Below are 16,176 nucleotides of genomic sequence, written 5' to 3' on the forward strand. Positions count from 1 at the left end.
AGAATCATGGAGTAAAAGGACAGGTCCTCTTGTGGATCAAAAACTGGCTGAGTAATAGGAAGCAGAGAGTGAGTATAAATGGGCACTCTTCGCAGTGGAGGACGGTAAGCAGTGGGGTGCCACAGGGCTCGGTACTGGGTCCCATGCTCTTTAACTTGTTCATAAATGATTTAGAGTTGGGAGTGAGCAGTGAAGTGACCAAGTTTGCGGATGACACTAAATTGTTCAGGGTGGTGAGAACCAGAGAGGATTGTGAGGAACTCCAAAGGGATCTGTTGAGGCTGGGTGAGTGGGCGTCAACGTGGCAGATGCGGTTCAATGTGGCCAAGTGCAAAGTAATGCACATTGGGGCTAAGAATCCCAGCTACAAATACAAGTTGATGGGGTGTGAACTGGCAGAGACTGATCAAGAGAGAGATCTTGGGGTCATGATAGATAACTCACTGAAAGTGTCAAGACAGTGTGCGTTTGCAATAAAAAAGGCCAATGCCATGCTGGGAATTATTAGGAAGGGAATTGAAAACAAATCAGCCAGTATCATAATGCCCCTGTATAAATCGATGGTGCGGTCTCATTTGGAGTACTGTGTGCAGTTCTGGTCGCCGCACCTCAAAAAGGATATTATAGCTTTAGAGAAGGTGCAGAGAAGGGCAACTAGAATGATTAAAGGGCTGGAGCACTTTCCCTATGAAGAAAGGTTGAAACGCTTGGGACTCTTTAGCTTGGAGAAACGTCGACTGCGGGGTGACATGATAGAGGTTTACAAGATAATGCATGGAATGGAGAAAGTAGAGAAAGAAGTACTTTTCTCCCTTTCTCACAATACAAGAACTCGTGGGCATTCGATGAAATTGCTGAGCAGACAGGTTAAGACGGATAAAAGGAAGTACTTCTTCACCCAAAGGGTGATTAACATGTGGAATTCACTGCCACAGGAGGTGGTGGCGGCCACAAGTATAGCCACCTTCAAGAGGGGTTTAGATAAAAATATGGAGCACAGGTCCATCAGTGGCTATTAGCCACAGTGTATGTGTGTATATAACATTTTTTGCCACTGTGTGACACAGAGTGTTGGACTTGATGGGCCGTTGGCCTGATCCAACATGGCTTCTCTTATGTTCTTATGTTCTTAAGTAAAGCTGATGAATTGCAGGCTTGCATCAAATCATCATACATTTGAAGCAGTGTCCAAAAAAGCTGCTTGAGGGAAAATATGCAGGTACAGCTTGCTAGGAAAAGGAAATAAAAGCCTAATGCTGTAATATATGTGTTGCCAACCTCCAGGTGGAGCCTGGAGATCTCCTGAGAGAGATAATTGGCTGCTTTGGAGTGTTATACCCCAGTGATGTCCCACTATCCTTAAACTATGCCCTGCTTGAGCTCCACCCCAAAATTTTCAGGAATATCTTAACCCAGAGTTGGCAACCCTATGTATGTTGTTAAATTCAGGTATTCTAATTGATTTCTTTTTAAAGAATAGTTAGTAGTTGTCAAACAAAATGTATTGAAAACACTCATCATTATGGAAGGAAGGGCCAAATGCATCTTTTGGAGTTAGCCTGCAGAATGTGTGAGGGCAGAGCCCCTATAAAATTATACTGCAAGCTTAAAATATGCAGTTGGTGAGTGGACTGAGCAGGGAAGGGCTCTTAGTGGTGAATACAGAATGTTCTGGCCTTCCAGAAACCAAAAAGGTAGGGTTGCCAGCTCCATGTTAGGACATTCCTGGAGATTTGGGCAGTGGAGCCTGGGGAGGGCAAGGTTTGGGGAGGGGCCCCCGCAAGGTATAATGTCATACAGTCCAACTTCCAGAGCATCCATTTTCTCCAGGGGAATGGATCTCTATAGTCTGGAGATCAGCTGTAACTCCAGGAGATTATGAAACTCCACCTAAACCAACCCTTGGTATTCCACATATATGCATTGAAGCCAGGTTCTTAGGAGCATGCTACTGAAGGATGCATGGTCCTTCCTCTGTGACTAAAGCAGTTTCTGGCATTTCAAGAACAGAACCTGGTGAATCACCAGAGAAAAGCTGAACCTCTCCCTGTGCAAAAGGCTTGGTTTATTCCATAAAGTGACTGATATTGAATCGGAGACAAAAATACAAAATTGGAGTTTTTCGCACACAAACAGGCTTGTGTGGTTTCCGCATTGCTGATGCAACACAGTGGTAATGGGGCTTCCACGTGGCAGGTTTCCCCAGTTTCTCTTCCCCAGTCATCCAGCAGTGGCCACACACACCCTTTCCTGGGCCACTGAAAAAATAATCTGTTTCATATTGTTATATCCATATAGCATTATAACAATAAGAGAGAGAAGTTCGGGGTTTCTCCTCCAGGGTATAATTTTCTATAGTACTAGCTTTCCTGAGTCAAGCCTTACTTTGTCAGATATCTTTTTAAGAGTTTATACCCTGGGAAATTATGTTGGTCTTTAAAGTGCTGCTTGGACTTGAGTTTAGTGATTATGAAACTAATCTAAATATTTTTTTAATTGCCCACTTTCCTGGAATATGGGGCAGGTACCACAGAAGAGCCACAGGAGGCATGTCAGAGCCACAGGTGGTTCCCAAGTCATTGATTATCACTGCTCTATGGTATTTACCAAAAAGATCTGAAGGATCAGGGTGTATGTATAAAGTGACATCACTTTGAAGTCGTTACTTGGAAGTGACATCAAAATATCAGCAATGCTTTCTGCATCCCAGGTTCTGTCCCCAAATAGCTCCAAGGGAGTGTGGACATAGGCCTGGCAACCCTAGCAACAGTTTTTGAGTCCAGAAGCACCTTTACAACCTTTGAGTCCAGAAGCACCTTTATATACTTGTCTTTTCAAGATATGAGCTTTCGTGTGCACCCATGCTTCCTCAGATAACTCCTTCCATTTTTATGTAGGTATGCATGAACTCAAAATTTGTTCTAACCCTAGCAACAGTTAGCATTTCTATTCAAAATACAAAGAGTCGCAGGGCCTCTTCAGCTATTTTGACATGCCAAGCAGGTATGCTACACTTTGCTTCTCCCCACCACAGGAGCTAATGCTGCCAGCACTTTGAGGGTTTGGTGACAAAATAGGTCCTGAAAGCAATGAATGGCATATATTGTGTCTATTGCATTCTTTCATGCCAGTGGGGACCATAAGCAAACTGGGTCCCAGCAGCAGGTGAGCATCCTCCTCCTTGTGCAGCCCAGAGCAGCTACTGGGGTAGCTTTGCTGGGGGACCAACCATGTGCTTAATTTAGGCCAAAACCAAATGTGACTATTTGGGAGTGGGGAAACTGGGGCCACCTAGTGAGATCACGTGAAGATGAAATTTGAAGTATGGGCCCTGCTACAACTTTTACAGTGCAAGCCTAAGAGGAGTTACACCAGCTAAGCCCATGGGCGTAACTTTGCTTAGAGCTGTACCATTAATCACTATGGCACATTAACACAGTAAGATCAGGCAGTAAGTGAAGGCTTTCTTGCTAAGGAACTGTGGTTAGCACTTTTCAGAGTAATTTCCCCCACCAATGTGGATGAGAAAATAAGGGGTTCAGAACAGTGCTCTTAACTTTTATGCATTTGATTCAAGTGACAGTATACTGAATTGGCTCTGAGCCTGGGCCTCCTAGCAAGATTTTGGGTTGCAAAACAACTCAAAGGGAGAAAAGTACTATTGTCTAAAGGATGACTGGCTTTCAGATTCAGTCATCATTCCAGCCAGGACATGGCATCATACTACCTAATGACAAGCCCTGAGGATTTAGAATAAGTTCAGCAACAAATAATACACTAAAGCTTTAACCCAAACCTGTATTTGATTCAAATTAGGCATGCTGCAGTAGTTCAGCTATGCATCCCTCTTTAGATATGCTTGATCAAAAGTGGCAGGCAAAATACAGTGAGTGATGACAATTAATCTCTACCAGCAGAGAGGAGAAAAGGAGCCAGATGTGGGGGTAATCTTGAAGCTTGTTTTTCAGCAACATGGGCTGCTCAGGTCAATACAACACCCACAAGGAGGTCAGATAAAATGATTTGTACAGGTAATAATGTGACCTTTGAAAGCTGCAGATCGGGAAGAAGTGAGCTTGCCTTCCCAGGAGAAATGCCAATCAAATGGCAGGGAAAATGCTGACCTGCATTTCTAGCAGCACTTCTTGTGGCTTGAATTACTAAAAGCAAAGGGAAATTGCTACAAGTGCTACAGGTAATGCCAGAGGGAAGAACATGTCAAGGTTTTAATAGCATCCATTTTAAAGTTTGCCTTGTCACCATGCCTTGGTAATAGCTTAGGATGCTAAACAGTTATTGCCTTATACCTGTCTACATTTTCACCTGGGAGGGAGCTGCCACTGAAATGTGCAGAACTGATGTGTTGAATAAAATCCAGGTTTCTGCCAAGAGCAGAACGTGCCCTGGGGGTTGCTCTCTTGCTCTCGTTCTCTCTCTCATTCTCTCCCTCTTTCTCACTCTTGCTCCCTCTCTCTCATCAGAAATCCATTCTATTCCAATAGAAATCAAAATGTATATTGAAACACAGAACCCACAACAACAGCCTGAGAGCTTTGTACTATGGCTGCAATCTGGCGTTTCCAGTTAGGCTGCTAAATGCCCATGGACATTGTAGGATGGAAGTTGTTTTAGCTACATGAAAGATTGCTGCCTATACAAACAAAAAACAGTACCTTATCTTGACTTTCTCTAAGGAGTTCAGGGCAGCATACCTTGCCAGCTCTTCCCCATTTTATCCATGGCCAAGTGTAGTTTAAAGACCTTTTTTGGCATTCTCACCACCACTATATCCACTCACTAAAAATACCTATCTGAAGGCACTGTTATCATAGCCAATGAAAGGTGACCCAACTCAATAAAATGCATTGGTGTGAAGAAATGCCCTGCACCCCAGAATCTCCATCAAAGCTTACTATAAATGGCTTTGTATTTTACCCATGTACAGGGCCCCCACATGGGGGAGGGGAGAAGGGTGTGCTTCACTAGGGCCCATGAAGAAAAAAATGAGAATAAACAGCAGATCATGCTTGAGGATATTTATAGAAACGTGTTTCCTTTTATCTATGTATCTATTGTCCAGATCTTGTCAGATTTGCTGAGGCCAACCAAAAGCAGTGTTAAAACATCAGACTCAAGCAACAGGATGAACTTCTGGACCTCCTCAGTCTATCACATGAAGAACTGCCAGTCCAAGAGTTTCTTGTGCATGGGTAGGTGGGAGCGATACCAAAAGATGTTGAAGGGCATAATTTCCCCAAATTTCTTCTAAAATGTAAGAATTTTGAAAAGAGAGAAAGATACCAAGAGAGTGGCTTGTTTGGAGAGCTACCAACCAAGCACTGTAGTTTCCATGTCAGCTATTTCCTGAAAGGAGATTTAAACTATGCAATATGCTGTCACAAAAGGAAGGGTGCAGGACCAGATCTACATGTTTTTTAGGGGGGGCTATAGTGTGCTTCCTGTAGTGTGCTTCTATCTTATGGTCTCATAGAATATAATGGACTCCGTACCCAATTTGGTGCCCCCTCTCCATCAGTGCCTGGGGCAAGCACCCCCCTCTGCCCTCCCTAGATCCGGCCTGTGAGAAAAATACCCCTATTTCCAGAACATCGTAGTCACCCGCTGGGTTGCCAGGGTGACTGGAGACTCAACTCACACACATCTGCCAGGAGAACATGGGTTTTGTCTACCAAACCGGAAGGGACTTATGAGTACTAGTAGCCATAACTTTGCAGCAGCACTTCGTGTCTCCAGAAGAGTGCTAGCCAGGAGAATAGATGGGTTTCCAATAGCTCAGTGCAAACTCCATCTCGGCCATTGGAGCAGAAGAAGTTGTGCAGCTAGGAACTGTCCAGGCAAGCGGTTTTCAGCCTTGACCACAGAATCCACTTTGGGAGGCTAACACCACAAGCAGCTATCTTCCTGCTGTGCCAGACTCCATTTCATCTAAGTGAGAGGCCCACGTACTCAACAGATGTCACCTATGCATAAGAGCCATCAAGATTATCTTAGGCGTGGACCCTGTTATCCTTTGTCCAACGGAACCCAAGACAAAGATTGGTGATCGAAGAGGAGGAAGAACATCTTCAACCAGAGCCAAGTTCCATTGTATAGACCAGGTGTTACCTAGGTAGCAATTTGGCCATCTATTGTCACCTTTTTAGATAAGTTTGATAGACTTAAGTATCCCCCACCTTAACCATTTTTTCCATTCTTTCTCTTAACGGTCATCCTGGAGCCACCCAACCTGGCCCATTGTTACCTGGAAGTCCAGTCAGGTAACCAGGGCCCAAGCTTGTTCATTGGTCAGTTTTGGGGACCCAATTAGGTGCCACCAATTAACTTGCTATTGGCTACTGCTGAAGTCCAGCCCTTATGGTCACTGCAGAGCCTCCCCTTTTTCCACCCCTGTACCTCCCATCCCCTAAGAGCTCAAGGTAGTCCTTATAACCTGTGACCCAGCTCCTCACAGGTGTGCATCTAGCAGTACCCCAGTTCCGTTGTCTAGATACATCCCCGATTCTTGGCCAGTTGAGGGTCCCCTCCCCCTAGCCCTCGTTCGTCACCATTGGAGCCTTCCTTGAAGACTACGATCGGTAATTATCACCCTGTTTGTCCATCCGTGTGTTGTCTCTGAATCTCTCTCTGTTTTTCTTAGGACTGTATGTGTGTTTTATGAGTTATTTGTCTTGTATGTATGCCTATATTTTTCTGGAATAAATTTTAATTGTTTTTACTTAATTAGTGTCCCTGGTGAATTTAAGCAATAATTTCTGGACGTGTATCCTGTATACATAGATTAAAAGATCCTGTTTAAGCCAGGTGCCCACCTGTCAATTCTCCTACCTCGTTTTGAGGGCATTTTGGCTTACAGACCCTGGAAGGATGTTAGGGTTGCCTGCCTCCAGATGGGACCTGGAGATCTACCACAATTAAGCTGATCCCCAAACAACCAAGATCAGTTCCCCAGGAGAAAATGGCTGCTTTGGAGGTTGGACTTTGGCATTATACCTGGCTGAGGTCTGTCCACTCCCCAAATCCTGCCTGTCCATCTCCAAAGTCTCTAGGTATTTCCTAAACCAGAGCTTGCAACACTATCACTAATTGTGAAACAATTGTGTAAATTCACTGATCCCTCCAGTCAGACACAAGGTGGAATGCACATGTTGTGAGCCGCCCTGAGCCTGCCTCAGTGGGGAAGGTGGGATATAAATCAAATAAATTTATTATTATTATTATTATTATTATTAATGTTGAGGCTACCCATCCATTGACAAAGCATCTTCCAGGTATTCTTAAAGCACTGGAATGTGCTCTAGAGTTAAACTCTACACATGAAGCGCAGTCACTCACAAGTAGAATCACTGAAAAAGAATTTTAGCTTGTTTTTATGCCTTTAGATACCCAGCTTCTCGTACAAATTTGTTTCAAGTATTAAGGAGAGAGACAAGATTATATGAGCCAGAGGAATTTCTCTTGAATTCAGGGCACCTCTCATTCAGGGCCGATGCATGGGAGTAGGCGAACTAGGCGATTGCCTAAGGTGCCAGCTTCCAACAGGAGTGGGGCGGGTGCCCTCTCCCCGCTTGCACTGTCCCTGAGCCTCCAGCTCATTTTTTCTCGGCTCTGAGGGATTGGAGGAGCTTCCCTGATCCCTCAGAACTGAGAAAGAGAAGCACTTCACTTCCCCAGTGTCCTCGGAGGGTGCTGGGAAAGCAAAGCACCGAGTGTTCTTTCTGGGCTCTGAGGGATCGGAGGAGCTCCCTGATCCCTCAGAGCCAAGAAAGAGTGGTGTTTCCCTTCCCCAGTGTCCTCCAAGGGTGCTGGGGAAGGGAATCTCTGAGTGCCCAGTGCAATGACATCACCTCTTGGTGACATCATCACGCCATACGCGTATGAAAACTTTCCTCCCAGGGGTGGGTAGGCAGGCACTGGGGTTCTGCCTTGTGCACCAGAACCCCATGTGCCGGGGCTGGTCTCATTACTGATGTTATTCAAGCAGTTCGAAACTCTCCAGGAAGCACACTATAGAGATCCACAACAATAACAACATAAAGCTTGGAGTAGTGTGGAGAAAATAGGGGGTCACTTGTTGGAAAAGCTCTTGACATATGTATGACAAGCCAAAGGGAGGTGTGCAGTTGGAAATACCACACCCCAAGTGACTGTTTCATTTCAAAGGCCTTCAGTGAGATTCAATTACTCATTTTAAACACCAGTTAGCCCTATAAGAGATATCTTCTAACCCAGTAGTTAGCATTTACCCATCACTTTCAGTATTTAAAGCACATCACAGACATTATCTTGAAAACTTTACAACAAATCAGTAAGGTAGGGCAGTAATATCATCCTTGTATTACAAATAGTGGGGTTAGGTCAAGAGAAAATGGCTTACCTTAGGCCATCTAGTGAGTACATAGCAAAGTGAAATTTGAAGACTTCTCAAATCATTCTATTAGCCACCACATCAGCTTTGTTAGTGTTCACCTTCAAGTCCTGATGTTTCAGTAACACATGCTGGGATAGACCTTTCTCTGTCTTATAATGCTTAGCATGTATTAAGCATGTCAGAGTGTGTGAAGAAATTTTATTACATTATCTCAATAACTGTTACAACAGACTGTTAAGGCAGGCTGTTGTTACTATTCCCATCTTGCAAAGGAACGAATGGGGAGCTGCCAAGAACAATGGCTTTGTTTAAGCCTACAAGTAAATTAAATCATGGCTAAAATTATATTTGAATCACGGGTTCCCACTTCACATTCTGACATCCTGATCCTAGGCACAGTCATTCAGATGGAAGTCCATTTAAATTCAACAGGACTAAGTGCACAATACTTCTCAACCTTCATGGCTGTGATAAAGCAGTCCTCCTGCTTGATACTCAGCCAGAGGAAAAAACATGACATTTGCCTTACAGTAGTGTAGAACCCATAGTCTAGTTCAGCTTAAGGCCCTCTCCTATATCATTAAATCCAGCAGGGAAGCTCAACACACACACAAACAATCATGTAGTGAAATAAGAAAGCACATACGCCAACTCCTTTCAGCGCTGCTTTGCATTCCAAGCCTAACGGGCAAATGGCAGCCAGCCTGTGAATCTTTCCAAGTCAGCCTCAAGGGGCTTGTTTGCCCAAGTTCATGTCTCTTCCAAACAGCTCACTGTTGAGCTACCTAAAAAATCTGCTTGGAATTCTTTATGGTTTCCACATCAAGGTGTGTGAAGGAGATTATGTTACCTGCTGAGGGAGCTTAAAGGATTGAATCCAGAATGAGGGTGAAGCACGCTGAGAGCTAAAATAGAAAAAAGGTGGTATTGTGAGATAGAAAAACGATAAGAAGCTTTGGTCTCAATGGTCCTCAGGATCTGAGAGAGGGGATTAGGAAGGTTTTATGCATCACACTCCTGCCACGCCCCCAGGACATGTTGGTGTTTTTATGCCCTCCTGTATCTACTGTGGTACTGTCTGTAATTATCCATATTTGCCTGCTGTCACTTCAAAGATGTCACAAGAAAAGAGGCGTTCCCATCCTTCTGACTTTGTATCTGAGGAATTTTTCCTTCAGAATCTCTGGACAAGGGTGCTGTGATGAAAGCAAGGTCTGTCGGCACCATTATTTATGCCTGAGAGCCTTAGCTGGGCCATGAAAAACAAACTGCCGGATCATTTGTTTCCCTTAACTCTATTGACGTGTACAGCAAACAGGGTGGAGAAGGATTCTTTGGTTATTACATGAAAAGCTAGAGCACTGTTAGGAGCTTATCCTTTTCTTTGAGCCATGACTCAGTAATGTCTTTGCTTGCAGAAAGATTGCAGTTCAGCCCCTCTCAGCTGCAGTTAAAGGAATCAAGTAAAACATGATAGAGACCATGGCTATTTTAATGTCTTTTTAATCATTACAGAAAGAAAACATACATGACAGAAACAAATAATAAAATATTATTACAAATATTCTTATGTTACATTAGCAAAATATTCTATTTGCATTATAATGCATCATCATCTGCCAGCTGATCATATTCATGATATAATTTCATCTCTAGCATTCTCCTTGGGTTTAATCCTATTCCACTATGAGATGAAGGATTACAAATTTCAGTATACCTTTCTTGCACAACTTGTTTCCCTTCTCACATATATCTTATATGTGGTTATTTTGTTTACAGGTGTAATAAAATGGTGAAGGAGAGAGTGTTGTAAACTACTTTGTGTCCGCATTGGAAGGAAGGAAGGAAGGAAGGAAGGAAGGAAGGAAGGAAGGAAGGAAGGAAGGAAGGAAGGAAGGAAGGAAGGAAGGAAGGAAGGAAGGAAGCCATACTTTGAGGATTCAAATTTCTGGATTGGGTAATTTGTCCTATTCTCAGTATTGTGCTGACAACAAACACAAATGATGTTTTTAAAACTGAATCACAGCCCCAGTTCAAAATAGGGTTGTATGGGGAGGAAAGTGGGGATTTAATCCTAACATTCTATCATGATTTCTCTAACTAAAACCATCGTCCTACATCAGGGGTGGCCAACGGTAGCTCTCCGGATGTTTTTTGCCTACAACTCCCATCAGCCCCGGTCGTTGGCCATGCTGGCTGGGGCTGATGGGAGTTGTAGGCAAAAAACATCTGGAAAGCTACCATTGGCCACCCCTGTCCTACACTGTTAGCAGCTCTTTAAGAGAAGGGGGAGAAGGACAGGTACCATTAGGTTTCTTCTCATTTTTTTTTCTGAAAAAGATTGTTTTCATTGCTTTTCCAGTCTGCATCTAAGCAGTGAACTGTTCTAACTTACTTTTCAGGCTGCCAAATGTTTTATGCTCTGGGTTTGGATGTGCTATTATACTTCTTTGTTTCATTGTCTGGTTTTGATGGGTGCTACTTTTTAATGATTTCATATTTTATAATTTTATCATTTATGCTGTGAGCCACCTTGAGCAGGTCTCTGAAGAGGCAGCATAGAAATGTTTTAAATGATATAATGAATAAAATATAACTGTTTGTATGTGGAGGGTTTGCTTTTAATTAGGTTAAACTTCGCATAGCCCTGATGCAGATTGTGGACCTACATGGCTGCAATTCATCTTTTTGAAAAGCTGGGAAGATCCTTCTACCAATCTCACAGTGTCTCATCTGTTTTAATCCTCAGGTAGCCAGTTTAGGGAAAGACCTTTTTGCCTGAGCCCCTGGAGAGCTACTGCCAGCCAGAGCAGAGAATATTCAGCAAGATGGACCAATATTGTTATTTAGAATAAGGCTGCTTCGTATCTTTATATATTTGTGGAGGGACTGTGATATAATAATAAAGCTCATGCTTTGCATATATAAACTGGTTCAGACCCTGCCAGGCACCATGAAACAGATTTTGGAAATGATAGCAGAAGGGAAATGCTAATCCCTAGCATCTCTGGTTGAAAACAGTCACCCAAGTATAAGAAAATCACATGAAGGAATTAGCAGGCACTTCGTTCTCTTTAGGGAGCTCTAATAAGCTGAGTAACAAATTCAGAATTAATTTTTTTTTTTTTTAAAAAGCATCAAATCCTTATGGCCACAGATACGCTTGGATATGCATGGGGAATATCAGATGAAACCTCTGAAGCACAAAGGGTGCTGAATAAGAACCCCAGTGGCTGGTAATAGGACACATAACTCACAGCACCTCCCATGACTAGCAGAACCAGAATCAATTGTTCAAAAAAAGAGAAAGTATGCAAATTCACTCTGCTCAGATGATGTACAAATGACAGAATTTGCCTTATTTGGACACAGAATGTGGATTGCCCAGTGCAGAATTTTAGGGGGTTTTTTTCTATGCAAAGTTCAAAGTTTTAAATCTGTGTGGTCTGCAACAGTGTTCCCTCTAAGCTGAGTTAGTGTGAGCTAGCTCACAGTTTTTTAGCCTCTGGCTCACACATTTTTGTCTTAGCTCAGGAAAAATGGCCCCAGAGCAAACTAATTTATGCAGTAGCTCACAACTTTAATGCCAATAGCTCACAATTTTATTCCAGTAGCTCACAAAGTGGAATTTTCACTCACAAGACTCCACAGCTTAGAGGAAACGCTAGTCTGCAACTGTATATAGCTGTATCTGTACAAGAGGTGGATCAAAAATGCATCATCCCCCGCCCTCAATTTTGAATGGTGCAAGAATTTCTTTTGAATTTAAAAAAAAAATGTTTTGAGACAGAGACCAAGAAGGAAATATTATCCATACAACCTTTTAAAAAAAACTTTTAAAAGGATACTTTAAAAAAAATCAGAATTTATGCTGAGATTCCATGGTTAGTAAAATTGGAACCACTGTGATTGGCATGCTATTAAGAGTTCATTGTGTTGGATTAAAATGTATCATTTGCTTAAGAGTCTAATATTGCCGCAGGCATGGACAGCATGTGACATGCAGCTGTTTGGTTTTTCGAGAGAACACCCTGGCAAATCACACTGTAATGGGCTTCTTGCTGCCTTTGCAACATCCATTATTATCTCATTGACCTACTTATCAATAAAGAGGAAAGCCAGAAGCTGAGCTGTGGCTTCTGCCAGGCACCATGGAACAGATTTGGAAATGATAGCAGAAGGGTGACCATCGCTGCAATACCCTCATTAGAGACGAGGGCGATCACTGTCTTCTCTCCAGAGCCTCTGCTCTGTCTTACTGGAAAAGGCTGTAGTAATTGCACAGCCTTTGCAACTGAACCTCAGAACCATTTATGAAAGGCTGGCGAAGTGCGTTTAGGTTAGCCTGTGCCTGAAATAATCCCCTAAATGAGTGACAGCAACCAGAGATCCATGTCTGTCACCCTCTTCAGTTATGCAGGTAATAGATGAATTCTGATAATTAAAGCCATGGTTAATGTGTCAATTCATATGGAACCAGAGAAGGCATGCAATTTATTTTAACAGATAATTTGCAAGATTTCAGCAGTTGTCACATTGGCCAGATCTCATTTGGGAGCAGCTGTTTTGTCCCAAACAATTGAGATCATTGTGCTTGAGAATGCTAAGAGGCCTCTGGCAGAATGTAGGACATGCCAGGAATCTGCGGACAAAGGCACTCGGAAGCTGGTTCAGGCCCTGCCTGGGTTTGTTATATGGGCTCAGCATGAAATATAAATGAACGACATCTGTTTCTGCTTTTAAAAGCACCATATGCACGGTAAACCATTATCCACTGGAAGGAAACTGGGTGATAGCATGGCGATTGGACACTTTAATGAACTGTAGAAGAGAAGGAACCCTACTCTGGGCTGGGAATGTACTCAGCAAGACAGAAAATAGCTGGAACATGTATATGAGTATGACCAAGCCAGATACATTTTTACTCATGGGGTTAAAAGTGGGTTATTAAGAAGGGAGAAAGGGAAAATGTGCATTATAGCAAACCATTTCAGTATAGTAGTCAACATATTGGAATACAGCCAGGAAATTATGTATTCGAAATGATGATGGACTACTAGGCTTGATGAATGAAGGATTCATTGGGAAGCAAAACTTGGTGCAATCTTAGCTGAGGAAGGAGCAAGTCTTCCACCAGCTGCTAGCTGGAATAATATTACCACTAGCCAGGATTGAAAAGAAAAGTGTCCTTACTGACCAGAATGGAACCAAGGACTGGTTCACCCATGGATGTTCATTTCTGCAATGGAGATGTGCACTCAGTAATTATCTATTGAACACCCAAGCAAAATCCCCTCTGTTCTTAAATATAATTAAAATTCACCATTGATTCACTAAAAGTATGACAGTGATCTCTGGACACACTCAAAAACTTCTGTTGAAGTGTGGCACCACTTCTGCTGTTTGCTTTTCACAGTCACACAATGCAGCAGCATGAAGGTAGCCAAAGGGAGGAAGGGATTTAGCAGATAATCTAAGGGGAAAGGGTGACTTCCAAAAGGATGAGCTCTTGCTGAAGAGAATTCCACCCCCCCCACCCCCCTATGGGCATTTCTGTGCTCTGTTTTTTCCTCTTTCCTCTGTAATTGTCTCAGTGGCTTTAGGAGAGATTTCAGGAACTGCATTTGTAGAAGCACGTCCGATTTGTGTGCTGTTCTGCAAACATCCACGGCTCTGCCTCTGGTGCTGTACCTGAGTGACTGCTGGAAGTCAGTGTTTGCTGGAACTATCTGAAGGCTGGCAATACAGATTGTGGTAAGCTGTCCCCATGGTAACCAGTCTTTGGATAGCAGAAGATACAGGCATGTGGTGGAGCCTTTAAATAGCAATACTGATGGGAAGCTAGGAGTGTTGGCCCTCTTGATGGGAATTCCCAAAATTGACCAGCTGGTGGCAGAATACCGAAGGAAAAGCACAAGAACACTCCTCTGAGAGTCAGGTGGACTTGGGAGAGTGGTATGGGGCTGAGTGGAGGCTCAGGACTACCCCTGAGTTCCTAGGTGCCTCTGAAGGCCAAAATAGAACAACAGTGAGGAACACGGAAAAGTTACTCACCGCTTCTTCTGTCATGGGAGGTTTGTATCACAGGGACCTCTGATCCTCAAACATGAAATGAATCCACACCCCAGAAGCCTGCTAATCCTGCTAATGCAATAGAACAAGTTCATTCCACCTCCTCAACCAGATTAGAACAGGTACTAGAAAAAGTAAAGGACATGCTTGCCCGGGCTCAATGTTTTATTATTTATTTAATTAGAAATATGATACATTGTCTTGCCAGAGACTTTCTTAAGCAGGAGCAGACTGGGAGGCAAAAAAAGCCTTGGAAAATTGTCCCCACCCCCCAACAGAGGGGGAGGGAAAGGAGAAGGCTTGCCGCAGCATCTGCCTAGCCTGCATCTGCCTTTCTTTTGCACAGAATGGACTGCTGGTTGGCCGCTGAAGTAGCTCCTGCCCACTTCATGTCCATCTTACTTGTGAGAGGTAGGTATCACCGACTCTAACAAAGGGGCAGACACTGGCTTGCAGTGGCAGCATCTCCTACCCACTTTGTGGAGGTTGCTGTCAGCTCGCAGTTGTTGTGGCTCTTCCACCCATTTTGGACAATTGAAGCCAGGGTCAGGGGCTGTGGGCTTGTGGTGGCAGCACCTCGCACCACCCTCACACATTATGCAGGGCTGCCCCAGGGTGATGGGCCCCTGGCCAGAGGATCATCCTCCAAGACCTGCAGTTTAAAAGCCTGGCTAAAATTTGGAATCAGTTTAGTATTTACCAAGCTTTTAAAAGGAATGTTCAGAAAAGGCTCTTGTTTTTCAAGAATTCTCACCAAGCTCAAGCATGCTGATGGAGTGTGCTTGTCTCTGAGCACTGTGGTTTGAGTTCACAGTCCTCTAATCACATGACAGCATCAGCCAAGGGACAGTGTCACATGGAAATTCAACTTTCTCTCCAAAAATATTTGTAATTGAAAAAAGCATTTAGGTATGGAGCAACCACTTAAAACTTTTGTAAGAAATAATCGATGCAGTATAACCCAGTAGAGATTATATGGACTTGCCCCCCCCCTTTATTTTGATGGCCTGGTTGTATAGTATATAATCAGGGGTGTCAAACTCATTTGCTATGAGGGCTGGATCTGACATAAACAAGACCTTGTTGGGCCAGGCCATGCCAGTCCGGGCTGGGTGTGTTCCTATTTAAGATTAGGTAGCAGAGATACAAACTTTATAAAGAACACAGACAAACACAATTAAAGATTTTTTTAAAAAAAAAACCCTAAAACATCCTTAAAACATTAGCACTTGTTGGACTTAAAGGTGCTTTCTTTGTATTTCTCCCATAGGATCCAGGGAACTGGGCAAAGGAAGCTCTGGCTCTTTCATTCCTTCCCCAGGGGACCAGGAGGGGGAGGAGCCTCAGCCAATAGAAAGAAGAGAGGCCTGGCTCAGTAGCTCTGCTGTGTTTGAAAGAGAGCCTGGCAAAGCAAACTCTGCCTTCCCCCCGCTTCCTCCCCAAGGGAGGAGACTTCGCCAATGGGAAAAATAGAAGTTTTGCTCTGTAGCTCTTGTGCAATTGAGCAAGCCTGGCAAAGCAAGCTGTGATGCAGAAGGGAGCAAGAGAGAGGGAGAAAGAAGCAGATGACAGACAGTTGCTTGGGGGCCTGATAGGAGCCGTCTGGGGGCCTGTTTTGGCCCTTGGGCCACATGTTTGACACCCCTGGCATAGATAGCTATCAAATGGTTAACATGAAATAAATTCTGCACAGGTGCATGATAACTGGCTTTGGG

Source organism: Heteronotia binoei, chromosome 1 (genome assembly GCF_032191835.1).
Source record: "Heteronotia binoei isolate CCM8104 ecotype False Entrance Well chromosome 1, APGP_CSIRO_Hbin_v1, whole genome shotgun sequence".
Classification (NCBI taxonomy): domain Eukaryota; kingdom Metazoa; phylum Chordata; class Lepidosauria; order Squamata; family Gekkonidae; genus Heteronotia; species Heteronotia binoei.